Source organism: Procambarus clarkii, chromosome 18 (assembly GCF_040958095.1).
Source record: "Procambarus clarkii isolate CNS0578487 chromosome 18, FALCON_Pclarkii_2.0, whole genome shotgun sequence".
In the NCBI taxonomy this organism is placed as follows: Eukaryota; Metazoa; Arthropoda; class Malacostraca; order Decapoda; family Cambaridae; genus Procambarus; species Procambarus clarkii.
This window is the reverse complement of record NC_091167.1, coordinates 34,352,790-34,379,691: the sequence shown is the minus strand read 5'-3', so window position 1 is coordinate 34,379,691 and position 26,902 is coordinate 34,352,790. Positions and strand designations below refer to the sequence as shown.

Below are 26,902 nucleotides of genomic sequence, written 5' to 3'. Positions count from 1 at the left end.
ATTACATGTGACCTTCCGCCTTGATTAGGGCTATTCATGCCCGTGCCACCTCCTGGGTGGCTTAATCTTTATCAATCAATCTTCCACCTTGAGTGCTGTTCTTTGCTCACCTCCCCTTCGAAAGTGGGAGATATTTCTGAAACTGAGGATCTTCAGAGAACATATTAACCGCTGTGAAGAACAGAGGTGCCATAGGCACAATTAGAGAGCACCAAATGAATATCAGAAACCCACGGCTATTCATTATCCTCCCATTAAACATAAGACATCTTCCCGGAACAAAAGTGGAAGCATTCAAGAAAACATTAGTCAAGTTCCTGCGGGAAATGGCACACCAACCGAGCTGTAGTGGATATGTGGACCTGCTGCTTTGCCACTCCATGCAACAGCATTCTAGATCAAGGCATCACAGATTGCACCTATATTTTCCCCTTGGCCGGGCTTGGGGAGGAGAACTCCCAGAACCCAATAGGCTTACAAATCGCCCTCTAAGCCTAGTCGATGGTACTTTGAGAATTTATAGTTTAGAGGGGGAGTAAATATCTACTTAAATAATTATGTTCTCACAGGTAATGTCAATGTTGAGAGGGAAATTATTTTGAAATAATGTAAGAATAAGGAACTGAGGAAACTGCGGAAATCCTATTGGCTCATGCAGGTCAGCTTATATTTTTCTAACCAATCAGACTCACTCATATACAACTACAGATCAAAACAAAAGTTGATACAATGGGACTAAATCAGCTGATTTAGACGACTCAAATTCATTACTAAAATTTTCTTTTTTTATGGTTTATGTTTTTAGATTCATATTTATGAACAAATATCAATATAAATAAATTTTATTATGTAAAAATGTTATTATGAAAAAATAATAGGAACAACTATAATTATTGAACATTTTAACATTATGAACAAATATCATTATGAACAAATATGCACACATATCATAATAAACAAAAGTTATTATGAACAAATATGATTACGAACAAATACAATTTTGAACGAACATTATTATCGCAATGGGAAGCAATTTTAAGTGGTACAGGCAAAAGTTTGAGCTTGAGCGCTGCCGTCAATTATCCCCTCTAAGCCTACTAAGCTTCCAAACCACCTGATCCAGATGAAACCTTTATGAGCTCCTAACTGACTCCACTCACTTGCCTATTGCATTTACATATTTTCCCTCTGGGTATTCATATGTCGGGCTCAAGACGTGTGTGTGTGTGTGTGTACTCACCTATTTGTGCTTGCAGGATCGAGCATTGGCTCCTAGATCCCGCCTTTCTAGCCATCGGTTGTTTACAGTAATGACTCCAATGTGTATGTGTGTGTGTGTGTGTATTTACCTAGTTGTTTTTGCGGGGGTTGAGCTCTGCTCTTTCGGCCCGCCTCTCAACTATCAATCAATCAACTGTTACTAACTAACTAATTTTTGGGGTTTCTTTTTTCACATACCCATACACCCAGGAAGCAGCCCGTAGTAGCTGTCTAACTCACAGGTACCTATTTACTGCTAGGTAGCAGAGGCATCAGGGTGAAGAAAACTCTGCCCATTTGTTTTTCCGCCGGCTGCTGGGATCGAACCCTGGTTCCTAGGTCCACGAGTCTAGAGCGCTGTCCATTCAGCCAGCACCCTAAAATTGACCCCGGAGTGACTCGAACACCCAGCCTTCTGATCTGGAGTCAGACGCGCTACCATTGCGCCACGAGGCCGCTTGTATGTGAGTGTGTGTATTTGCCTAGTTCTACTTGTGGGGATTGAGCTCTGCTCTTTCGGCCCGCCTCTCTGTGTGTGTGTACTTATCAAGTTTACTCACCTAGTTGTGTTTGCGGGGGTTGAGCTTGGCTCTTTGGTCCCGCCTCTCAACCGTCAATCATCAGGTGTACAGATTCCTGAGCCTATTGGGCTCTATCATATCTACACTTGAAACTGTGTATGGAGTCAGGCTCCACCACATCACTTCCTAGTGCATTCCATTTACTAACTACTCTGACACTAAAAAAGTTTTTTCTAATTTCTCTGTGGCTCATTTGGGTACTCAGCTTCCACCTGTGTCCCCTTGTGCGTGTACCACCTGTGTTAAATAATCCATCCTTGTCCACCCTGGCAATTCCCCTGAGAATTTTGTATGTGGTGATCATGTAAAGGAATCATATTGACTGACGGAGCCCCTTTATAAATATTTGTGGCTTCCTGACCATAAAGTTACCGCCGCGGTCAAGGGTAAGAGACCGGATGCATCCAGTATCCAATCCGCACTAGGTATTAGTTGTAAGCTGACAACTTACCGATATAAGCTTATGTGTACTCACCTAATTGTGTTTGCGGGGGTTGAGCTCTGGCTCTTTGGTCCCGCCTCTCAACTATCAATCAACTGATGGACAGATTCCTGAGCTTACTGGGGGCTCTATCATATCTACATTTGAAACTGTGTATGGAGTCAGTCTCCACCACATCACTGCCTAATGCATAATGTGTGTGTATGTGTGTGTGTGTGTATGTGTGTGTGTGTGTGTGTGTGTGTGTGTGTGTGTGTGTGTGTGTGTGTGTGTGTGTGTGTGTGTGTTGAGTGTTTCTCTGATGATCCCTTATACACCTGGGAGACATTTACATTTCAAAGGTGGATATGTATTGGATAATTCATAACTCTAGCGAGAACTAGTTATAGTGGAAGTTAGTGAGGCCCTACAGTAAATTAGGACTATAACCAGCTTTAGCCCCCGATATTCTCTTCTGTTAATGCTACGTACTTTTGATGCTACCGTTGTTATTGCTGTTGTTGATGATACTGTTGTTGATAATATTGCTGCTGTTGCTGTTCCCACTGTTGATGATGTTTATCCTGTCTACTCTGTTGACGTATCAACTCCTGTACTCGACTTATTATTATTAACATCTTCGTACTCGCTGTAATTTTCTCAGTCTTTACTAATCACCGGCAATCTTTAATAATATTATCGGTTATTAAGCTGAAATTAATTACGAAATCATTAATTATCGCATATTATAATTACTGAACCGTCGATGGTTTTTTGTGCAAGCATTGTTTATTAGACCGCAATTCCCCCAGCAACCAGTATTTGAAGTGAACGTTCAAACGCAGCTGACGACCCCAGCACGCCTGTAATTAAACGTTACATTAAACGTTTAAGCTTAAACATAATATATTGTGTTAAAATGGCTGATTCAGTGAACTTAATAATAAACGTTTTAATTAAACTGATATAGTTGGCAGTAAAAACAATATTGTCAGAATTTCAGCCTCGTTGATACGTCAGAAATGCATTTTTATTCGATAGAAAAAGGGAAAGTCTGTTTTTTTTTCTGAGTCTGTCCAAAGTAGGAAGTCAGACGCTTGGAGCGAGTCTCACCCAATTTGTTAAGATGATACATGTGTGGTATATGAGTGTCATAGGCCAATCGGGGTCGGCTCCAGTGCCACCTTTTGAGAAATATCAGCATCTATAGCAAACCCCATTGCGATTTTCATGTTGTTTGTAATCGGGGACGTTTTTTTTTTCGTAGAGTTTTTATCAGCTTTTCAGTGCTGAGTCTGACATTGCAGACTGCCTATCACACGCCTCTGTATGACTAACCATCCTGTGTGATGGGGATTTTTTAGCATCACGTAGCTAGCTTTTTGACACCCTGTTCTCCCCTTCAAATAGTCTAAGGTAGCTGCACAAATGCAGATGTACCTCATGTATTAATAGAAAAAATCGTAATATTAAAGTTTCTGAGAGAGCACCCCGTAGCTGGAGCAATTCTATAGCTGGAACACTTCCGTAGCTGCAAAAATACCATAGCTGGAATATACATTGGCTGGAACAATACCGAAGCTGGAACACTGCCTTTTATTTGGAACAATACCGTAGCTGGAACACTGCCTTTTATTTGGAACAATACCGTAGCTGGAACACTGCCTTTTATTTGGAACAATACCGTAGCTGGAACACTGCCGTAGCTGCAAAAATACCATAGCTGGAATATACATTGGCTGTAGCAATACCGAAGTTGGAAGACTGCCGTAACTGAAGCAATATCGTAGTTGGAATAAATGAAGACAAAGGCACATACTGGAGACGGGACGATGTTTCCGTCAGTCCTGGACCATTATCAAGATGAATATATAAATAGATACATTAATCTGGTGTGGAGTAAACGCAAGAGCTCCTGCCTCTGGTGGCATCTGCTGTTAATCATGGGACAAGGTTCAGTGCTCTAATGCTTGGGATAATGGTGGCAGAGGGGAACGTGAGCAGAATATTTAATGCCTGGAAAGTCACAAGGAAACATATTACTACTTAAAGCAACCTTTTCCGCTCTGGGTGACAATATATGACCAACACTAGAGAGTGTTCTGCTCCTGACTGTGTTGGAGTGCTGACAGTAATGGTCACATTTACTGTTATTTATGATTATATATATAAATATATGTTGAATATTAATTATAAGTGCAACATATGTGATGGTGTTTCTCTGATCGGCGTTGCTGGGAGTCCTAAGGCAGTCTGGAACGTTATCTGTATTAGCCAATCGTAATTTGTTCACCATCTACACACGCTCATTGTTCTTTAAAAATGTGATCTTTGCTGCTCTGGAAACACAAACCGAAACTGTCTCTATTTTCCGCTTGTTACAACTTGTTATAAAGTTGTTACATCTTGGCTTAACGTGTTTATGACGTGTTAGAACGTTGTTACAACTTGCTATATTGGTTGTTATAACTGGTTAGGAGGTGTTAAAACTTGTTCGAACGTTGTACCAACGTCGTAGTTTCGGTGTGTATTTGGCGGGTGGAAAGCCAGATATCTGCTGGAAAACCAGGTGTCTGCGGGAGAACCCACGAGTCAGCTGAAAATCACATGTCTGCTGGAAATCTAGGTATTAGGAAGCATGAGTTTATTACGAACCTCACTTTGTTCATGATATTATAATTTACTAAGATTTCACTGAACTAGCTCCTACCTCTCCACAAACATCTTGAGGTGTTGGTCTCGCGTACAAATAATAATAATTTCAGGAGCGACGATTGTAATCAGGAACTACTTCATGTCAAAATTAAATTGATGCCAGATGTAATAATATGTTTTGTGATTCCCTCGATTATTTTTTTGTTTAAGGTAGGGACGAGACAGGATAATCCCACTGATCAACATCACCCATGATCGGCTGGATTAATGGGATCAGTGCGCAGTAATGGGGCGCTCCGCATACCTTAGTTGTAGCGCTGTTTATCTTATGAATGTTTGTTAGGGTTTTCTTGTCTGTTTACCTGAAGTGGGCGGTACAGCGACGACCTCGCTACTTGCAAGGTCGTCATTCGATCCCTCATTGAATTGAAATTGAAATTGAAATAAGTTTATTGAGGTAAAATTCACACAAAGGGATGAGGTAGCTCAAGCTATTCTCACCCCGTTCAGTACATCGTGTTAATACATACATAGACACACATCACAAGCAATAAACGTATTACCAAACATTCTGAGAGATAAAAATATACATTCCTCCTTAACACAAGTAGTATGGTATCAGACGTACGCACAAATACTTTTATGACCTAGGTTCGATCCCTCATGGTTTCAAGTTCTTGGGCACCGTTCTTTTATCCCGTCCTCGTATCCCAGTTCTAATCCTGTCCTCGTATACCAGCTATAATCCCGTCCTCGTATCCCAGTTCTAATCCTGTCCTCGTATACCACCTATAATCCCGTCCTCGTATTCCAGCTCTAATCATTATATTAAGGTTTTTAATTAATCCTGGCCTCGAATTCCAGCTCTTTCACCGTCCTCATACCTCTTCCAAGTGCTGTATAGACATACTGGCTTAGCGTGTTCATCTTATGAAAACTTTATCATTTTTTCCGCTTTGGAGTTCATGTCATTGGATATAGGAGAGACACCCAGAAATTACTGCGTCAGTCTTTGCGTCAGCAGCGGCTGACGCAGTAATTGAAAAACGTCGTTTGTGTCGTTATTAACTGATTAAATATCGGATGATTAGTTAAAGAGCAGCATGATTTTATTTATAATATCTTAAATATTTCTATGTTAGAGGTAAGCTTGGGAACGCTGTATATTCCATTCTCAAAACTTCATTTCTGTCAGTATTTTGAGGTTTCCCCGAGGTCTTGATGCTGTTTTTGTAATATATATATTTTTTTGTTTTGTTTTTTGAATTTCTTACGACTTGAAATACACATCAGATTCATATGATCAATATCTTCCGTCTTAAAGGTTAAAATATAATGCTATTGTGGACAGAATTGCCGTACTTGCTCACTCGATATGATTCTGTGATCAGTTCATAGACATACAACCGAGCAGCTAAACACGACTTATATTCACCTTTCACAAGGGAACTAACTTTGCTCGAGATAATATAAATCTGACGAGTAAGGAGTTTGCTGCCAGATATGAAAGGATATTTCTTCTTAGTGAGGTCCTAAGGCACACAGGCATATGTTCTGGTGAGGGAGATTCAGTACAGTAGAGAAGAACGTGATCTTTCTCGAGTGGCAGTTATGGGCTATACCACCGACTGACGTATTAAACGTTAATAAGAAAATATGTAATAATAATAATAATAATAATAATAATAATAATAATAACAATAATTCATGATAAAACTAAAAATAAATAAATAATTCCAATAATACTTCCTTAATAAGGGAACTAAAACAGATCATTGTAAGTATTTTCTTTAATATTTGCAATAAAACGAATCAGCAATAGGAGACCTAAGAGTGAAATGCATCACAACATTCAAAGACCATTGAGGGCAGCTGATGTCTTTAACACTGGGGAGAGATGTCTCCTTCTCTCCCGGCAAGTGGGAATATTCCATTTGGTTGAGGCTGTTCTTCACACCCATATATGGTTTTATTTACTTCTTAGTATTACTTGCATTATACTTAAATATTTGTATATTTTTTGGGTACAATTTAAACAAAAAAAATCAAATTTTTACATTTTGGGATATATGAATGTTTTTAATTAATATTTTGTATTCATGCGCTGCCAGTAACTTCGCATTCAGAGACGCAAAGAATATATGACTTTCCCGTGCTACTCTGTCAAGCCTAAACTGTGTTTCAGATATAATTAACAGCGATCGTTGTTAATTATTTCGCGTATGTGCCATACGATCGCGTATGTGCCATACAATAGCACATACGTTCTATTGAATCTCTATTTTACACTTGTTAAGAACGCGGGAAAAGTCGAAACAAATTCTGACATCAAAGAAGGAGTATGAGGTAAGTGTGGGTTACTCCCCGGACCATAAAGGTGGATGACCGCCATATGAAATCAGCAGCAGTACTGGAGCGTGATATTGCGGCATAAAAATGTCTTCACGCGTTGTGGGGGCATAGGACAGAGTACGCAGAAAGTGTGTGTGTGTGCATATATAATAATAATAATAAGTGAAATACATTCTATAGTAATTCACTTTTTTCTTCGCCTTGAAAAACGAATATGACTTTTGGAGAACTCCTCTTTCAACTAAATCCCTGATGCAAAAATAATAGAGGGATAGAAGCCCTAAACCAGAAGATAGTAAATACAGAATATCCGGTCATATTCAATGAGACATGTTTAAAAGAAAACCTGCTGCCAGTTTTATATATTTATTTTTGCTCTATTGTTAGGCTGAGATCATTCATGGCATTACAGTAGGCCTTCGAATTTGAGTCACAAACATCTGTTCTTTCAAATCCACAAGTAGACGGTGTAAAATATGTTTTATAGAGTCAATGATTTCGTTCGCCGTTGCTGTTATTTTTCTGCAGCTGCTGGTTCTATTGCTGCAGCTGCAGCAGCTGTTCCTTGGGCTCCGGTTTCAGGAGTGATGTGTTATTTTCTCGTGAAACTTCTGCAAATATTTCCACGAAATGCTACCTAATATATAGACAAGCCGAAGCTGGTAACGACTTAAGACTTAATTAATAGTAAATTCTGGATGTAAAATAATGTGTTGTGTTGTGTGTGTGTGTGTGTGTGTGTGTGTGTGTGTGTGTGTGTGTGTGTGTGTGTGTGTGTGTGCGTGTGTGTGTGTGTGTGTGTGTGTGAAATTAACTCTGTGTAGTAATATTATTGGGTTGCTGCAAATTGTAAACCTATAAATATGCAAGAAATGTATAAATCTTTTATTCAAAAGTATCTAACTACAGATATTTAGGGAATGATTTCAAGTTTGTTACCTGTAGGTAGTGACTGCAGGTCATTGTAACCATCAACTATCTCCCACCGGATGGGAAGGCGTGTGCATGATAAGTAAATCATATTATCAGACTAGATCATCGCACATGTACACGGCTTAGCGTTTAATTGCGTAATAGGCAGAGATGGGCACAGAAAAGGCTAAGATAGAGAGGAGGCAGATATAAATAGACGGAGATCTAGACAAAGAGAGGGAGAGGCAAGCAATAAATCAAAAAAATTTATGAGGGGGGAAAGACAGAGAGACAGACAGAGACAAACAGACGGACATCAGACAAAAAAAGAGAGAGAATGAATGAGAGAGAGAGAGAGAGAGAGAGAGAGAGAGAGAGAGAGAGAGAGAGAGAGAGAGAGAGAGAGAGAGAGAGAGAGTCTATTGAAACTGTCAAACTATTGCAGTCGAGAGCAACATATTAATTAGACCGGATGAGTGAGGATTTAAACCTTTACTCTGTTCTCACTCTCTTGATGATGAGAGTAGTGAAAGTGACCAGAATACTTGAGAGATAATAGAGTCATGATCTCCAGTGAACCTCACACACCAGGAAAAACATGTTATTGTCACATTCACTCCTAAAAAATAAAAGAAAAACTTTTTTAAGGAGAATATTAATTAAGAATCATAATAATCATATTTTCTTTACATTTAAAAAGACGGCTTACCTCTATTGCATATATAAATATATATATATATATATATATATATATATATATATATATATATATATATATATATATATATATATACACATATACATATACATACATATATATTATAAACGTCCTGATATGTACAGAGGAAACATCGGCGTCTAGCTCAGTGAAAAATAACACCCTTCATAAGTTACCAAAATACGTTCTCGCACTCCGTATAGAATTTTTATTTCTCTAAGGGAGTGACCTTTAAAATGCCACATTTGGCGCTGAAATAAACTCCCAGTCCCATTTACAGCACCGTCAGCGGCCCTCCCTCAGCCTAGACGCATCAGGGGAAATCGTCTCTACTAAGTTTGCTCCCCTCTGTTGTTACTGCCGAGGGGAGGTGGGAGCGAGAGCTGAGGGGAAGGAAGAGGCTTGGAGCAAGAGTTGAGAGGAAGGGGACGAAGGGGCAGACACGTTTATGTGACTTCTGAATCACTGAATTATGTGATGAATCTGTAGCCTAGGGTTGATGAACTACTTGTCCTACAGCAGAATGCATGTTATATATATATATATATATATATATATATATATATATATATATATATATATATATATATATATATATATATATATATATATATATATATATAACTTGAACTGGCATCAGTAGAAGCCTCCAGACTTGCTGTGAACTCGGTGAAGTCTCAGGTTGTATGACTTTTACCATGTCGTGGTACAGGGGTTAGATGCGTGGCTGTGAGCAACTTGAACGCTGGTTCGAGGCACCTCATTGCTTCACTTAACCTTATCTTAGATATATTGTTAGTTATGAGCAATATTTTCATATTTTAATCATTTATTTCATCAGTGATGGCCATCTGTCCCCGGATATATTTTTTTTAGTTCATTCAATTCGCTAATACCAGATCGCACGTTGCAAAAAAAAAAATAGCAATAAAGGCGGAAATTATAAAGTATGAGTAAAAAAAATAAAACTTCATAGAGTTCAGCTGAAAAGAACGATAAATCCTCAAAGTTCTGAAGTTTAAAAATTATACTCTGTCATGAACAGAACGCTTGAAACTTTTGTTTCACAATTTAACGATGATGTGAACCGGGTTTGCAAGCGGGGTCCTCTCGCAATTATATTTTTCAGTTCATGACAACGTAAATATAAGAGACGTTCGTTTTAAAAACACAAAATACTGAAGGCAGATGCGAACAATTCCTGAATTTTTAATACAACATTTTATTATTAAGAGATAAAATTATTTGGAAAAGTTGTGTAAAGGGTATAAGTCTGTAACTATTGATGCCTGGGCATTATGCTGCTGGATGACAGCATGCATCTCCCAGGGCATTATGCTGTTGGATGATAGCATGCATCTCCCAGGGCATTATGCTGCTGGATGACAGCATGCATCTCCCAGGAGTTTATGCTGCTGGATGATAGCATGCCTCTCCCAGGGTTTTATGCTGTTGGATGACAGCATGCATCTCCCAAAGCTTTATGCTGCTGGATGATAGCATGCATCTCCCAGGGTTTTATGCTGCTGGATGACAGCATGCATCTCCCAGGGCTTTATGCTCCTGAATGACAGCATGCATCTCCCAGGGCTTTATGCTGCTGGATGACAGCATGCATCTCCCAGGGCTTTATGCTGCTGGATGTCAGCATGCGTCTCCCAGGGCATTATGCTACTGAATGACAGCATGCATCTCCCAGGGCTTTATGCTGCTGGATGACAGCATGCATCTCCCAGGGCTTTATGCTGCTGGATGATAGCATGCATCTCCCAGGGTTTTATGCTGCTGGATGACAGCATGCATCTCCCAGGGCTTTATGCTCCTGAATGACAGCATGCATCTCCCAGGGCTTTATGCTGCTGGATGACAGCATGCATCTCCCAGGGCTTTATGCTGCTGGATGACAGCATGCATCTCCCAGAGCATTATGCTACTGAATGACAGCATGCATCTCCCAGGGCATTATGCTACTGAATGACAGCATGCATCTCCCGAAGCATTATGCTTCTGAATGACAGCATGCATCTCCCAGGCCATTATGCTGCTGGATGACAGCATGCATCTCCCAGGGCCTTATGCTGCTGAATGACAGCATGCATCTCCCAGGTCTTTATGCTGCTGGATAACAGCATGCATCTCCCAGGGCATTATGCTACTGAATGACAGCATGCATCTCCCAGGGAATTATGCTGCTGGATGACAGCATGCATCTTCCAGGCCTTTCCTTCGTTCCAACCTCCCTGCATTATCTCCTCTGTCTCACCCTCCCTCCGTCTGCCCCTTCTTCCGTCCCTTCGTCTGTCTCTCCGCCACCTGTCAATACCACCTACACCTGACATATCGAAGACTTTCTTCCAGTTGACTTCTCGGAATTGACCTTCATTTGCACCTACCGTCGCTTCACTCTTCCTCCGCCTCTAGACATTCATGAATCCCTTTAGTACGTCTGTAAGTGTGTAAATTCTTACCTGTGTTCTTGAGTAGAGTGAGGACTTTTTACCTGTGTTTTTGGGCAGTATGATGATGTTTTTTTCTTGGGTTTTTGGGCAGTATGAGGATGTTCTTTCATGGGTTTTTGAGCAGCATGAGGATGTTCTTTCTTGGGTTTTTGAGAAGTATGAGGATGTTCTTTCTTGGGTTTTTGAGAAGTATGAGGATGTTCTTATCAGTGTGTTATTGAACACATGTGCTAACAGCCAAGTTGGACTGGCTCTTGGTCCCGGTTTTTCAGATTTTGATATTTGATACATCATAGATATAATTTTCCTGCGATTTTCACGCATACTTACTATAAAAGCTTAGAATTCTACAGGTTTACGTTACGTACTTCACAGAGAACATACGTTTGCACGCACGCGCGCATGTGTGTGTGTGTGTGTGTGTGTAATCTCTTATTTGTACTTGCGGGGGTTGAGCTCTGGCTCTTTGGTGCCGCCTCTTAACTGTCAATTAACTGGTGTACAGATTCCTGAGCCTACTGGGCTCTGTCATATCTACACTTGAAACTGTGTATGCAGTCAGCCTCCACCACATCATTTCCTAATGCATTCCATTTGTCAACCACTCTTACACTAAAAAATTCTTTCTAACATCTATGTGGCTCATTTGGGCACTCAGTTTCCACCTGTGTCCCCTGTGTGTGTGTTGAAAAAACTTAGTTAATAGTCAGTAACAGTGTAGAGGCGGGCCGAAAGACCCTCAACCCCCGCAAGCACAATAAGATGAACATACGAGCGCTGTCCACTCAGCCACCAAGACCCTTATAAAGATACGCCCAACGTGGGGCTCGAACCCACGACCCCGAGATTAAGAGTCTCGTGCTCTACCGACTGAGCTAGCCGGGCTTATGTACAAAGTGTGTGTGTGTGTGTTTGTTGCTTTACTTGTCATGTGTATACAATAAAAAAAAACTTTTTTATAGGGTGTATAAACCCTTACAGAATTCATCACGTACTAAAATTCACCATCAAATGGATATTCAGACTTGAAACTCAGGGTCTGCAAGGTTTCTAAATATTAACAAATAATCAGCGCCTGGTTTTGAAAACTTTATCTCACCGTCTATGGACTAAAAACATTTTGCCGATCTCTCGCGTTCTGAACTTTTCGGAGAAAGGAAATTATTTTCACACGTTTTTGTTTTACTTCTTTATTTACACATCGTGAACTTTCGACCTAAAGAAAGATAGTTTGCTTTTTCAAGCTGTGGAGGAAAATGCAAGATTGAAACTTGGGAGAATGTGAGAAAAAAATGAGAATGTAAGATAACACTTTTAAATTCTGAAACGCAGCAAATAATGACCGAGGTAGAATGCGGAAGATACAACAATGTCAACATGAGGGGACGCAGAGCCGGACAAATCCACGAAACGAGAATAACTGGACGAATGTTATGTTAGAACACGTGAATATGACTAAAGAAAGGAGCCGTAGCAGCAGTTATGGATTTATATATAGAAAGAAATTCTGGCAATTCTACCGAGAAGTGGAAATATTTTGAGAAAAATTTAGCCAAGGTTAGAATGAGAGACAAAATATACACATCCATTTGAAAGAGTCTTGAAGCTATGAAAGGTGCTGGTCTTCCAGGATGCCTACTTAAGATATAAGAGGTGTTGGTTTTCTAGGATGTCCAGTTAAGAAATAAGTGATGTGGGTCTTCCAAGATGTCCACTTATGATATGTAAAGGGTGGGTCTTGTAGGATGCCCACTTAAGGCATCAGAAGTGCGGGGGTCCTTCAGGATATCCACATAGGATGACCATAAGACAGATAAAAAAAAAAACACCCACCGTAAGCGAGGATGTTCATTCGCGCCAATTGAACTTGAACAATTTAAAGACCAATTTGGGAAGAGGTACCTCGTTGCATATTCGCGAGGTGAGATTGCATACATACAGCCGTTACGGGCATCATAAGACCAGTATGAGGGTTAGTGTATCGAGGGATTTAAGTGCACGAAGAGAAGAAATTTAAATTGAAAAGACGAAGATTTAATTACAATTATATGATGACTCCAAGTTGGGACTTGATAAGTATCCAGAACGTACCAAAATAATCGCTACTTTCTCCTCTTTCTTCCTCTTTCATGTATGGGTTAAGCTATTTATATTTACTAGATTACAAAATATATGTACGTTTGCGGATTCTGAAATTATGAATTGCGTCCTTGAAATGATTAAAAAGGAAATTAAAATGACCATTGTAGCCAAATTAGGATTAAGGAACTCTTCTACAAATGGATACACATTGTCTCAAGTTAACCAAAATCTTAATGCTCGCAGACTTGTATTATCTGCTACTCCAAGATCACCCAGGCGACATGTAATTCTTACGAGCATAAAATACGTGGAGCAAATTTGGATAATCTACAATATGTTCCATGAAAGGAAAAATTTTCGGTCCAATTTGAAGCGCCGTGTGATGGAAAGCGTACCTTTAAAAGCGGTGAATCAAACTCGGCAATAAAAGGCACCGCTTAATTGAAAACTCCAACTCGACCCCCTTGTAACGGCTTAAAATGGAAGTTGAGAATTCATTTTCCTCGCAAAAAAAAATTCCGAAGGACATTTCGTGGGGATAATTCTCGTTCGTTGCTCCTAAACTTGGAAATAAAATGAGCCAGACTTACGAGAGCAGTCGAGTTTGTGTTTATTTTTATCTGTTGAGTGGAGAGAGAAAGAGAGAGAGAGAGAGCCGCAGGGTAATGTAATTTGGGGTTTGCGAAGTGGCTCCAACAGCTTCGGTATACGCTACATTTTCTTTGGTTCTTGAGGAAAAAAAAATGTGTATTCCATAAGACTTAAGTACGAGCATTACTGTATTTTTTTTTTGGGGGGGGGAGAAGTTTGTCTTTCTCAGAGATTAAAAACAATAATTCGAAGGCTACATTCACAATATAGCACCAATAGACTATATTAAGGGCTACAGTATACTGCTTTTTTTGGCTAGTAAATCACGGCTCCTGGTCCAGTTCACACACAGAGATCACACTAATGTGATGCATCAAATGAACAAATCCACAAAGGCCGTGAATGTCACTGTCGATTAAGGCAGTGTCTGGGATGCTCCTGGACGCAGGTTCGAATCCTCGTCACGGCCCTTGTGGATTTGTTCTCCTGGTCCAGTTGATGGGACTCAAACCCCAACACAACCACACCAAAACCAATGAATCAAAATATAGAGGCACAAAGTAGCGTGTTGAGACTCAAGGCCGTAAAGTCCGACACAGATGAGTCTAAATATCTGAACATATTAAGAAAAATATAACAAAAACGCAGATATTATAATTAATAAACGTAACACAGTGGTCGATGCAGCCAGGTCTCAACCCACGAGGTCCCAGGTTCGATTCCCTCGGCTGAACAGAGAGGTTCGTACACGTGTCCATTCATCTGATGTATTTGTTCAACTAGTAGAAGCAAGTGCTTAGTTGTGGGGTTTCACCCTGAGAAGGTCATTTATTGGCATAGGGAATCATCGACAAGCCTTACAGTTTTAAATACGATATAGTAAATTGCATAAAGTGCCAATTGCTCAAAAACCGGAGCTTGGGAGCTGGACCTTGGCCCTGAAAGAGGATTTAAGTACGAGGCGCTCTCTCTGTCTCTCTCTCTCTCTCTCTCTCTCTCTCTCTCTCTCTCTCTCTCTCTCTCTCTCTCTCTCTCTCTCTCTCTCTCTCTCTCTCTCTCTCGTTCTCTCTCTCTTTCTCATACTCTCTCTCTCTCTCTTTCTCATACTCTCTCTCTCTCTCTCTCGCTCTTTCTTATACTCTCTCTCTCTCTCTCTCTCTCTCTCTCTCTCTCTCTCTCTCTCTCTCTCTCTCTCTCTCTCTCTCTCTCTCTCTGTCTCTCTCTCTCTCTCACTCTCTCTCTCTCTCTCTCTCTCTCTCTCTCTCTCTGTCTCTCTCTCTCTCTCACTCTCTCTCTCTCTCTCTCTCTCTCTCTCTCTCTCTCTCTCTCTCTCTCTCTCTCTCTCTCTCTCTCTCTCTCTCTCGCTCTCGTTCTCTCTCTCTTTCTCATACTCTCTCTCTCTCTCTTTCTCATACTCTCTCTCTCTCGCTCTTTCTTATACTCTCTCTCTCTCTCTCTCTCTCTCTCTCTCTCTCTCTCTCTCTCTCTCTCTCTCTCTCTCTCTCTCTCTCTCTCTCTCTCTCTTTCTCTCTCTCTCTTTCTCTCTCTCTCTTTCTCTCTCTCTCTTTCTCTCTCTCTCTCTCTCTCTCTCTCCCTCTCTCTCTCTCTCTCTCTCTCTCTCTCTCTCTCTCTCTCTCTCTCTCTCTCTCTCTCTACCCCCTTCTTCTCTCGTTGTACTCGTAACAACTCACACACCAGCAATATGCCAAAGGGAAATTACACATTTGAAATCTGGAAAGGAAAATTTTTGAATATTTCCGGTTTAAAATATGAAATAAATGGCCTTAGCGTCCTGAGCCATGGAAGGGTGGTGGGTCCCCAGAGCAATAGTACGCTGCCATAAACCTGACATAGCGCTTTACACTGCGGTGAATCTTGCAACACCTGCTTCACCGCTGCACCGTTATTAGGGAACTGTACATCATAGTATGTTAATATTCTCTGTTTCGTCTACATTTTTCCAGTGGCCCAAAGGCAACAGAGGGGATTTTTCATCTTTTTTTTTTCTTTTTTTTTTAATCATTTAATAGTTATCAAAATCGATCGTTGACCATAAATATATAATCTTCCTTCTGTGTGTAAATCACGAAAATTAACACGTGATGAAAAATGTGACAGTGTCAGACCACGAAGGAAGAAATGAAACAGGAATTTTCTTAAGTACTTTCGTATTTAATTATACATCTTCAGAAGGATCAAGGAAATTCCTGTTTCAATTCTTTCTTTGTAATCTTCCTTTTGTTTCCTCTGGTTTTTTTTTTAATAAAGAGATTTGGGATTGTTGAGCGTAAGTCCAATTTAGTACAGTTCACTCAGTCATCTTTATAGCAATTCTGGTGTCTGTTTCTGTGTAGTATACTTGGTCCTGACTGAGTTTCCATTACAATTTTAAGAATTTCTTGTGTTGGTCATCGTTTCATTCGCCACTGATGATATCCGCTTGATGTGGGCTGCAGGAGACAAGTTTGGTTTAATATCAGCTCACAGGACTTTGTCTCTTCCTGATTTTTGTACCTTGCCTCCCTTATGCTCCCATCTAGACTCTCCCAGTGTAGCGCCTCCCACCCCGTTCATGTGCATCAAACTGCACTCGACCCCATGCAGCCCTCCACTCCAACCTCCACCATTCAACCCCCCCCCCCCCCCCCACCTTTCAACACCCCCACCTTTCTCCAACAACATGCCCCACTCTCACACTCCACCCTCCCTGCTCCCCACACTACATCGCCAGCATGCTTCCACCCCATTCTCCCCCTCCCCACTCCCCACCTCCACCACCGGCAGCAGACCATCACCTCATTATCCACTTTTGAACCTAAATCTTTTCTCCCTCCCAAGCCACTCACACCACCACCCCAGCCACCCGACGCACTCTGGCTTCCTCGATTGCCAAGAAGCATTCCGCACCATCCCGCACAAGAGGCTCTTATATAAGCCCGAGAACAAAGCTGGTGTAATTGGAAGTGTGTCGGGATGTGTGAGGGAGTGCCTGTTGGACTGGAAACAAAAGGTAACGGTGAGAGAGGAGAAATCACGGTACGAACAGTTTCGAGGAGAAAGGATCAGTGTTACAACCTATCCTGTTGTTCATATATGCCAGTTATCTTCCAGGAATTAGTTAGTCATATCCATATTTGCAAATGATATTGGAGTGCTGGAAAGTCATATCCATATTTGCAAATGATATTGGAGTACTGAACAGAATCTGAACATTGAATAACAGAGATTGCACGGGGCGTAAGAGATGGGTGCTAAGATGGATAAAGGGATTGCAACACTGATAAATGTACATGTAAGCTTACGATGATAGAAGCAGGATAAAATGAAGACAATTTTCATATTCAGGGCATAAGTGAGAATGCAAATACGATCACGACTGTCAAGATATTGAGAAGCATTGAGGCGGTCGATAAAGACTCTCCAGAAGCGAGTTTACACATTAAAAGCACCTAAAAGCACCAAAGTAGCTAGCAATTGGAGGAAATCTTAATACACAAATATTGATATAACAAAATTCAAGTGAGTTAAAGATGCACCACAACAGTCGACGACTTTTTATCCCAACACCCACCACCAGGCACAGGACTCAGCCACACCCAAACACACACACACATTAACCACACACTGGAAATATCCACAATCTTCCTAGCTTTCACTGTTATGGCGTCTCTCTGGGAGGGCGAGACAGGCTAGAAATCCCCATCTTCAAGCTTCCCTTCTTCCAACAAAACTCCCATTGGCTTTCAGAGCCATCCATCCTGACTTGCTTCCTGCCCCGCTCAAATTTCTTCTGCTCGTTCGTGATTGGTCCCCTATTCCCACCCACCCCATTCCAGATCCCACGTCCCCCCTCCCCCCTTCCCCCTCACCATCAGAGACCTGCACCCTCCATCATTACCCCCATTAACCCTCCCCCATCCCCATATCCCACCTTCTCCCCCTCCCCCACCCTTTGTTTTGGTCCATTCCCCACGCTCGTCCACGTCAGACGACGTCAGACGACGTCCACATTAGACGCCCATTTATTGTGTTGTTTAAGTTAACGACTTGATTACTTGTGTGTGAATATTAGATACACATCATTGACAGTCTTAGTCGCTGACATCTTCAATATTTTATTGTCTTTACAGTTTGTAGTAATAGTAGGCATCCATCAGTCTCAGGCGACTATGAAGTTGCGCTCGGGTTGTCGGACTGGAGTGGCCGATTAGTAATAATAATAATAAGTAATAAGCATAATAAATAAGAATGATAATAACTTGGATATTGCTGTAGTAAAGCTCTCTTATACAGTGACATGATGCTTTGAGGAGTTCATTGTTATTTTGAATCTACAGTTGTATTTTTAATAAATTTATGTTACAACTTGGAGGAATTCCCTTATAGATGTCACGTTAATTTATTGATAAACGTACAGAATAACACAGATAAGGAGTAAAAATAATGCATTCATTAAATGATGATAGATTAATATAATGCAAACTGAACAAAAACACTTGCACTTAAGTGTAAATTATTCTAGTAATTTTAGTAATAATGAAAATGTTAACGTCGATACTTAATGAGCTGCTCATGATAGATTACTGGGGGAAACCACTTATAAAATATTAGAGAAAACTATGAATGCAAGTTTTTGTGCAATAAATATAGATTTATAACACTGTGTTTACTTGAATACTTCTCTTACGATTACATAATTGGTATAGCTAACTGCAGAAAGTATTGGAATTAGAGTATAGATAATTATATAACATTAGTGATTAAAGTAGCAGCACAAATTTTATACAGCTCACCTATTGACACGAATTCTAGCTTATTTCTTAAATATAGGTATCGGATAATATTAGAAACTAGGTATTAGATAATTTAAAATAATTGGTACTGCATGCAGAAAAAAATCACATTAATGTGATGTGCCGATCAGAAAATTAGTAGGAGCCATGAACAGGATTCGAACCTATGCGCTGAGATTTCCCAGCGCATAGGTTCGAATCCTATATTCTTTTTATTCAAAATTTATTGATACTGAACACAATTTTATTTCCTTTGGGAAGTTGTGACACAGTATATATATATATATATATATATATATATATATATATATATATATATATATATATATATATATATATATATATATATATATATCAGACCGGATCTATCAGGTTCGGTCTGATAGGCGGGATCACCCGCCCACACCTACCCAGCCTTGCCGCCCACACCTACCCAGCCTCACCGCCCACCCTCGCCCAGCCTCGCTGCCCACACCTACCCATCCTCGCCCACCCTCGCCGCCCACCCTCGCCCACCCTCGCTCACCCTCGGCACCCACACCTGCCCAGCCTCGCCACCCACACCCTCGCCGCCCACACCTACCCAGCCTCACCGCCCACACCTGCCCAGCCTCGCCGCCCACACCCTCGCCCAGCCTCACCGCCCACTCCGGAAGCCTGCGTGCTGTAAGCTGATTTGTCCCGCCTTGTCGCTCCTGCCAACAAACTTGGAAATCAGACTTCCTCTTCCTCCTCCGCTATTCATTAAAACTTTTTCTGTTCAACAACAGCACGTAATCGAAGGCTTCATTGTAAATATTTGTTCAGGGAGAGACGATGGATAATACTGTCATTATTATTACTATAATTACCACGGTATAGACGAAATGCTGTTACTACGCTCAGGAATATATTTACAATATATCATATTATAGGAATCAGAATTGCATTATAGTGTTGAGAAACTCTAAAATATTCGAAAATCTCAAAAATATTGCATTTGAGCGTTTTGAAATTGATCAATTTCATCCTGAGTAATACCTGTAAAGTAATACCTATTCAGGTATTGCTATGACAGGTGTTGAATCCCTTCCCGTTATGCGACTAGGCTGGCACGCTAGCGGCTATCATTGATGTTTCCTTTGAAATGTTGCTATCTGTCGCGATAGCAATATCAAACGTGAGAGAGAGTAGCTAGGTAAGGTTATTATGAGGAGAGATTGCTGAGTCCGTAGGACAATAATGGCACTTGAAAGGGACTTGAGGACAAGGAGCTGGGATATGAGGACGGAGGGAAGGCCATTCGGACCAATGGGGCTCGAACGCTAGCCTTGCAAGAAGCGAGTTCAACGCTCTTCCGCCATTCGTTGTGGTTAAGTAATATTTTCTCATTAATTTTGCAGCCAAGACCTTAAGGTAGGAAGTTCCAGATTACCCGGTAAATGTGTTCCATCCGTCCTTACCCGGACCTACATTCACTCTCACCTGGACCTCTATTCACTCTCACCCGGACCTCTATTCACTCACCCGGACCTCTATTCACTCTCACCCGGACCTCTATTCACTCTCACCCGGACCTCTATTCACTCACCCGGACCTCTATTCACTCTCACCCGGACCTCTATTCACTCACCCGGACCTCTATTCACTCTCACCCGGACCTCTATTCACTCACCCGGACCTCCGCCCACGTAATAACCTGCACATGATCTCACAATTCTTGTGTAGAAGCTCTTCGCTATCATGTAAACTGCATCCGATCAGAAAACCCTGAGAGTACAGAAAACAATGCATTTATGTCATGTATTTTGTATTTTTATTGCGTGTTTTTTTTCCAGTTTTAAAAACAATTTAGAGCGTTATTTTATCGCAGGAATGTTGATAACATTTTTAATATTTTCCTACCTTGGTAAAGTTCCCTTTTTTTATTTATTACAGCCTGCAACATCCGAATGTCTACTCCTCACAAATAAATAATATTTCCAATCCTTTTTCGATGTCGAAATGCAACGTGTTAATTATTATTTTCAAACATCAATCAAGGTAACTCAACGGTCGCAGCTCTGAAATAAAATTCTATTCATTATTCATTATTCCTGTGAATTATATTCACTATCCGGTCATTGCTCTCACTTGCAATTCATTTCATATTGTTTGAATAACTTAAATTTTGCCAAAAATAAGCTACAATTTTTTTTTGAGGGGGTCGTATAGTTTCGTGTTTCACTCTATGTACCACGTAATTCGACGAGGTTTTAACGGCAATAGTCAAATCTTTGGTTTGTCATTGGACACAGGTACTGAAAGATGGCACGGAGCTCCTGTGCCAGCGTTCCTGGGAACACCCTGCACATAGGTTCGAACCCTTCCTCAAGGCTCTTGTGGATTTGCTCCTGTACTAATATGTTCTGGGGGTGCCAATTTGTATTGGCTAGCCTTAAAGGTTGTCAAACTCTGGGAGGGTTATATTGGTGAGAATGACTTTACTTACTGACTTACTGACCAGCAAATATATTTTAGTTCTCAACATAGTCCTGGACGAAAGTATATTCTCAGTTTATATACTCCGAGAAAGAGAGATACTCCACAAAAGCCTACTGATCAACCAGTAAGTATACCACATTCCTGAACATAGGACAGAATCAAAGTAAACTCTTAGTGTATATATCGGAAATCGGAGTACACCACATTAGCTTACTGTTGAAACAGGAAATGTACTTTAGCCATGAACATAATTCGTACATTTTTATAAACGTTGATTTTTTGCTTAAGATCCCTACCTCTCATGACTCTTAGATCTTTCTCGCATTCAGACATCATCAGTTTGGAACTCTAATATTACTAATTGAACTCAGTTAGTTAAGTTCATTTATTGTGGACCCCATACCCATCTTGTGGGCGGTAGTGGAAAGGGGATACTGAGTCACATAATAGGCTAAGGGAATGAATCCCACAATTCATTTAGCTAAGCAAGTTACGATCTTGATGAGCTAGTTACAAAATTCCCATAACTGAGCTCAAAACCTTACTCTTTTGTTCAGCATTAAGCTGCATCTTTCAATCATTTATAAAAGCCTATCTTGATCGTCTTGTTGCGATTTTTGAGACACACTATTTCCCTGAAATAACCGAACCCTAATCCAACTTGGCATAACTTCACTCCCTAAAAAGCCGCGGGCCTAAAAATGTTTAATAATCCACGAGGCGGAGTACCCAAAAGGTCTTTGCTAAAATCAAGATATATAATATCGCAACCCTTCCCGCTCTCAACTGTTTGAAATATAAAATACTGTAAATAATATAAATATCACTTATTAAATATGTGGCACAGCGAAAGCATGTTGGGAATCCTTTTTAAAACTATGCTTTTCAAGATGTTAATCTACGATTCTTGGTTCAAGCAATTTTGTTTGGCTGAATAGTTAATGTCCACAATAACACAAATTTTTAGACCTAAAGGCTAAGGTAGGTAGGATGTCAACCTTAGTAATTTCTTTCCATAATTACCTTGTTTCTGTTCTGGTAAAGTTTGGTGGTTTGTATACGATACCTATTAATAGATAAACATTATTTTCATTGAATTCTTTCAAATAGTTTACATGTGCGTCATTTTGTAGCTCTCTTTAACACTATGAAATAACGTATATCCCTTAATTATATATTCAACTAATAGTTCTGTTTTCTGCATTGATACACATTTCAGTTAGCCCGATAACATATAAATGTTTCTTTCCACACAAGTGCACTTATATGATTTCTTTTGTTTCAAATACCTTTTTGTGTAGCACCCCTTAAGGAGGTCTGTTATGGGTTTTCCATCTCTGCTGTGTAACCACACTTATGAATTCTCGTCCAATCTGTTCCCCTGCCAGCACTAACCCTTATTTATTTATTTCCCCAAATACATTACCATACAACTAATAATTTATTGCTAGACAAACCCCACCAACCATAGATTCCAACTAATAAGGGAAAGCAACAACCCAAGTCTTAGGTAGTCTTAAGCACACGAATAATTCTTTCTTTAGAAGTGTTTCATGTTATCAGTAATTGATACATTGTATCTTATTTATCTAGATTGACTCCATGTCCCCTAAACTTCATATTATATAAATATGCGCTATGTGCTCCGGGAAGCTGGATAAACTATCCGTGAACATTTGCAAAGAGCTAGCATCCCCAGCGGGATTCGAACCCGCGGCCTCTGGATTAGAAGTCCAGCGCGCTATCCACTGCGCCATGGGGACTATATTCAGCGTGTCATGGAGACTATATCCAATGTGTCATTGAAACTGTATCCACTGCGATCTGGATATGTACTATATGTACTACATCCACTACTACTATAAGGACTACATCTACTGTACAATTAGGACTATAATATCGGTGTCTCTATTGGAGTTGTGACGTAGCTTCTTCCTTTTGCAAGCTCAGATGCACGGCAATGAACTATTATCAATGTCAATTATATAAATCAAGAATGTAACTTGTCTCAGAACAGACCCTTGAGGCACTCCACTTGTAACTTTTCTTCAACCTGACATGACACATTTTCTCAAATGTTCATATTATATACATCCAGATAACCCATTTATCCAGGTACTTAATACAACAGTGTACTTTTATTTTTTCTGTAGTCTGAGATGAGTAACTTTAACAAATGCTTCCTGAAACTCTAGATATATAACATATTTTGCATTGCTTACGTCAACATACATAAAATGTTATAAAATAAATTAATATTTATATATATATTAGAATATAGTCCCCATGGCGCAGTGGATAGCGCGCTGGACTTCTAATCCAGAGGCCGCGGGTTCGAATCCCGCTGGGGATGCTTGAGGTTTAACAGCCCTCGTGGTGTAGTGGTTAAGCGCTCGTTCGCCTGGCATTTCGTGAGCGTTTTGTCCTGTTTAACTCAACAGTAAAATGGATACTTAGTCGTTAAACGATTTTTCGCGGGGTCGTAACTTGCCCGAAACGTTACTTTTCGTACTAGTAGCTGTACAAGAATGTAAGAATTGTATAAATAAATAATAAAAACAAAATCACGAACTTCAAACGCAAACGATTTCAACGAAAACCAGACTGGGAATCTATTATGACTCTATGGTGACTCTATGAATACTATGAATACTCTCTTTTGTGACTATGAATACTACGCTTTTTGGTCTCGAAATATTATCATGAGTCTACCGACTATACCTCCGTCAAGCTAATTGCTTTTGTAACTGCCTCTGTAGCCATAACCTGCATTGTCTGTGTTGTATCCTTTCCCCTACTCTATGAGCATTCTGTATTTTGTTTTGTAAACATTGATCCATACGGTCTATCTGAAATAGGTGCGAGTTTTTACAATGTATAAATGAAGACAATGCTTTTCACGTTCATAATCGTATATCATGTTGATTATTGCCTTGCACTGTTTTTGTTGTTTATCTTTGTCTGCCACCTGGTCGGTGGATAACATCGTCACGGAAGGTCTACCATTTGTGAATGCATAAAATACAAGTTGCATAATATGACATCGAAGATTAGAACTGATGTGAAAGTCAGAATTCAAAATTGAGAGTATTGCAGGATTCAAAATAGTAGAAAAGTGGGTAGTTTCATATATATCGAACTGTGCCATCCAATCAAGTTGATCGGTTCTTCAATAACACTTTTGTAACGAGAAGACAGTGAGTGTGTGTGTGTGTGTTCACCAAGTTGTGCTTGCGGGGGTTGAGCTTCGGCTCTTTGGTCCCGCCTCTCAACCGTCAATCAACAGGTGTACAGGTTCCCGAGTATTTTGGGCTCTATCATATCTTCACTTGAAACTGTGTATGGAGTCTGCCTTCACCACATCACTTCCTAATGCATCCCATTCCCAGACCCCTGATGAAGACCCCTTTCCACACATTATTTAATGTTGTAAACAATGAACTAAAAAACGTCCACTTATGGATGTCAACCAACAAACACACTAAACATAAAAAAGCGCTACCACATCTTATTTGGAAGCAAATCAACAAATGCAGTTCAGGTTCAGATAGACAATGTTATCATCAGCAATAAAAATGATGGAAAGTTCCTTGGCCTATTCTTAGATAAGAGACTCAACTTCAGCACCCACATACAGCACATAACCAAGAAAGTCTCAAAAACGATTGGTATACTCTCTAAAATCAAATATTATGTTCCAAGCTCTGCTCTCCTCTCACTATATTACACGCTAATCTATCCCTATCTTGCATATGGTATCTGTGCATGGAGCTCAACCTCTGCAAATTACCTCAAGCCCATCGTCCCCCAGCAAAAATCTGCTATCAGAACAATAACAAACTCTGCTTTCTGATAGTGACTTGTGAGCCTCTTGTTGAATCACTTGTAACACAAAAGATTATTGATTGTATTTGTGTGGGTGATTAAATATGTATGTGTATGTATATATGTATACGTATATATGTGGACATGTATGTATGAGTATGTGTACATGTATATATAACATTAATAATTTTGTAACTAGCGTCAAAAGATTGTTATTTGCTTAGCTAAACGAACTAGAGGGTTAAGTGCCTGAACCGATTAGTAATCCTTTTAGTGGGATTAGTGCCTCTGTAATCCTTTACACCACCACCCACGGGATGAGTATGGGGTGCATAATAAAGAAAGAAATTGAGTTGACAACACTCAGCCACCCCCCCCCACCCCCCCACCCCCCGTTTAAATCCCTAAACATGCTAAACATAAACTCACTCGACACTTTCTCTTATGCAAATTACATTTACAAAACCCCGTTCTTAAGTACAAACCCTATTCTGAAACTCTTCTTGGACAGATGTAATAGAACACATAATCACCACACCAGAAATACATATCTCTTTAATATCCCCAGATATCCCGAGATAGATATAAATATCTCTATGCAAATAAAGAGACCTGGTCTTTGGAACTCATTCCCTAACGAATTGAAAAGCTGTCAGACTTTTGCCTTATTCAAAAATAAAACCAAAAGTACCCAATTTCATCTTCATAGTTTCCTACCTAATAGTAGAATAGTCCCCATGGCGCAGTGGATAGCGCGCTGGACTTCTAATCCAGAGGCCGCGGGTTCGAATCCCGCTGGGATGGAATTGGTTGCTATCTGTCTGGATGCTAGCTGTTTGCAAGTGTTCACGGGAAGCTGAATAGTTGTCATAGCGCATATCTACAGGTGGCTTGACGGCTGAGTGGACAGCGCTCTGGACTCGTAATCGTAGGGTTGACGACCTAGGGGCTACGACCTAGACCTAGGGTCTAATTCTGATGGCAGAAACAAAATGATGGGTCCTAGGGTCTAAATCTGATGGCAGAGTTTCTTTCACTGTTACCTAGCGTAAACAGGTACCTGGGAGTTAGACAGCTGCTTCCTGAAGTATGTGTGTACATTTTGTACACACATGCACACTATTTGTACTCACCTATTTGTGGGGGCTTGCGGGGGTTGAGCTCTGGCTCTTTAGTCTCACCTTTCAACTGTCAATCAACTGGTATACAGGTTCCTGAGCCTATTGGGCTCTATCATATCTACACTTGAAACTATGTATGGAATTAGCGTCCACCACATCACTTCCTAATGTATTCCATTTGTCAACCACTCTGAAAGTGTCCCACTAAAAGAGTTCATTCTTATATCTCTGTGGCTCATTTGGGCACTCAATTTCCACCTGTGTCCCCTAGTGCGTGTGCCCCTTGTGGTAAATGGCATGTCCTTATCTACCCTATCAATTCATTTGAGAATCTTGTATGTGGTGATCATGTTCTCCCTAATTCTTCTGTCTTCCAGCGACGTGAGGTTTAACTCCCGTAGTCTCTCCTCGTAGCTCATACCTCTCAGCTCGGGTACTAGTCTGGTGGCAAACCTTTGATCCTTCTCCAATTTAGTCTTATGCTTGACCAAATATGGGCTCCATGCTGGAGCTGCATACTCCAGGATTGGTCTGACATATATGGTATACAATGTTCTGAATGATTCCTTACACAAGTTTCTGAATGCCGTTCTAATGTTGGCCAACCTGGCATATGCCGCTGATGTTATCCTCTTAATATGAACTTCGGGGGACAGGTCTGGCGTGATA

General features: G+C 40.4%; 5 non-coding genes across 5 annotated transcripts; 2 read left to right on the top strand and 3 right to left on the bottom strand.

The window, feature by feature from the left end:
• Positions 1–1,644: 1,644 nt before the first annotated feature.
• On the bottom strand, positions 1,645–1,716 carry TRNAW-CCA (transfer RNA tryptophan (anticodon CCA)). The gene has a single exon. It is a non-coding gene; the product is annotated as a tRNA-Trp (tRNA).
• Positions 1,717–12,170: 10,454 nt separating this feature from the next.
• On the bottom strand, positions 12,171–12,243 carry TRNAK-CUU (transfer RNA lysine (anticodon CUU)). The gene has a single exon. It is a non-coding gene; the product is annotated as a tRNA-Lys (tRNA).
• A 10,734-nt stretch (positions 12,244–22,977) lies between these two features.
• TRNAR-UCU (transfer RNA arginine (anticodon UCU)) lies at positions 22,978–23,050 on the bottom strand. The gene has a single exon. It is a non-coding gene; the product is annotated as a tRNA-Arg (tRNA).
• A 517-nt stretch (positions 23,051–23,567) lies between these two features.
• On the top strand, positions 23,568–23,640 carry TRNAR-UCU (transfer RNA arginine (anticodon UCU)). The gene has a single exon. It is a non-coding gene; the product is annotated as a tRNA-Arg (tRNA).
• Positions 23,641–25,842: 2,202 nt separating this feature from the next.
• Positions 25,843–25,916, top strand: TRNAR-UCU (transfer RNA arginine (anticodon UCU)). The gene has a single exon. It is a non-coding gene; the product is annotated as a tRNA-Arg (tRNA).
• The last annotated feature ends 986 nt before the right edge of the window (positions 25,917–26,902 follow it).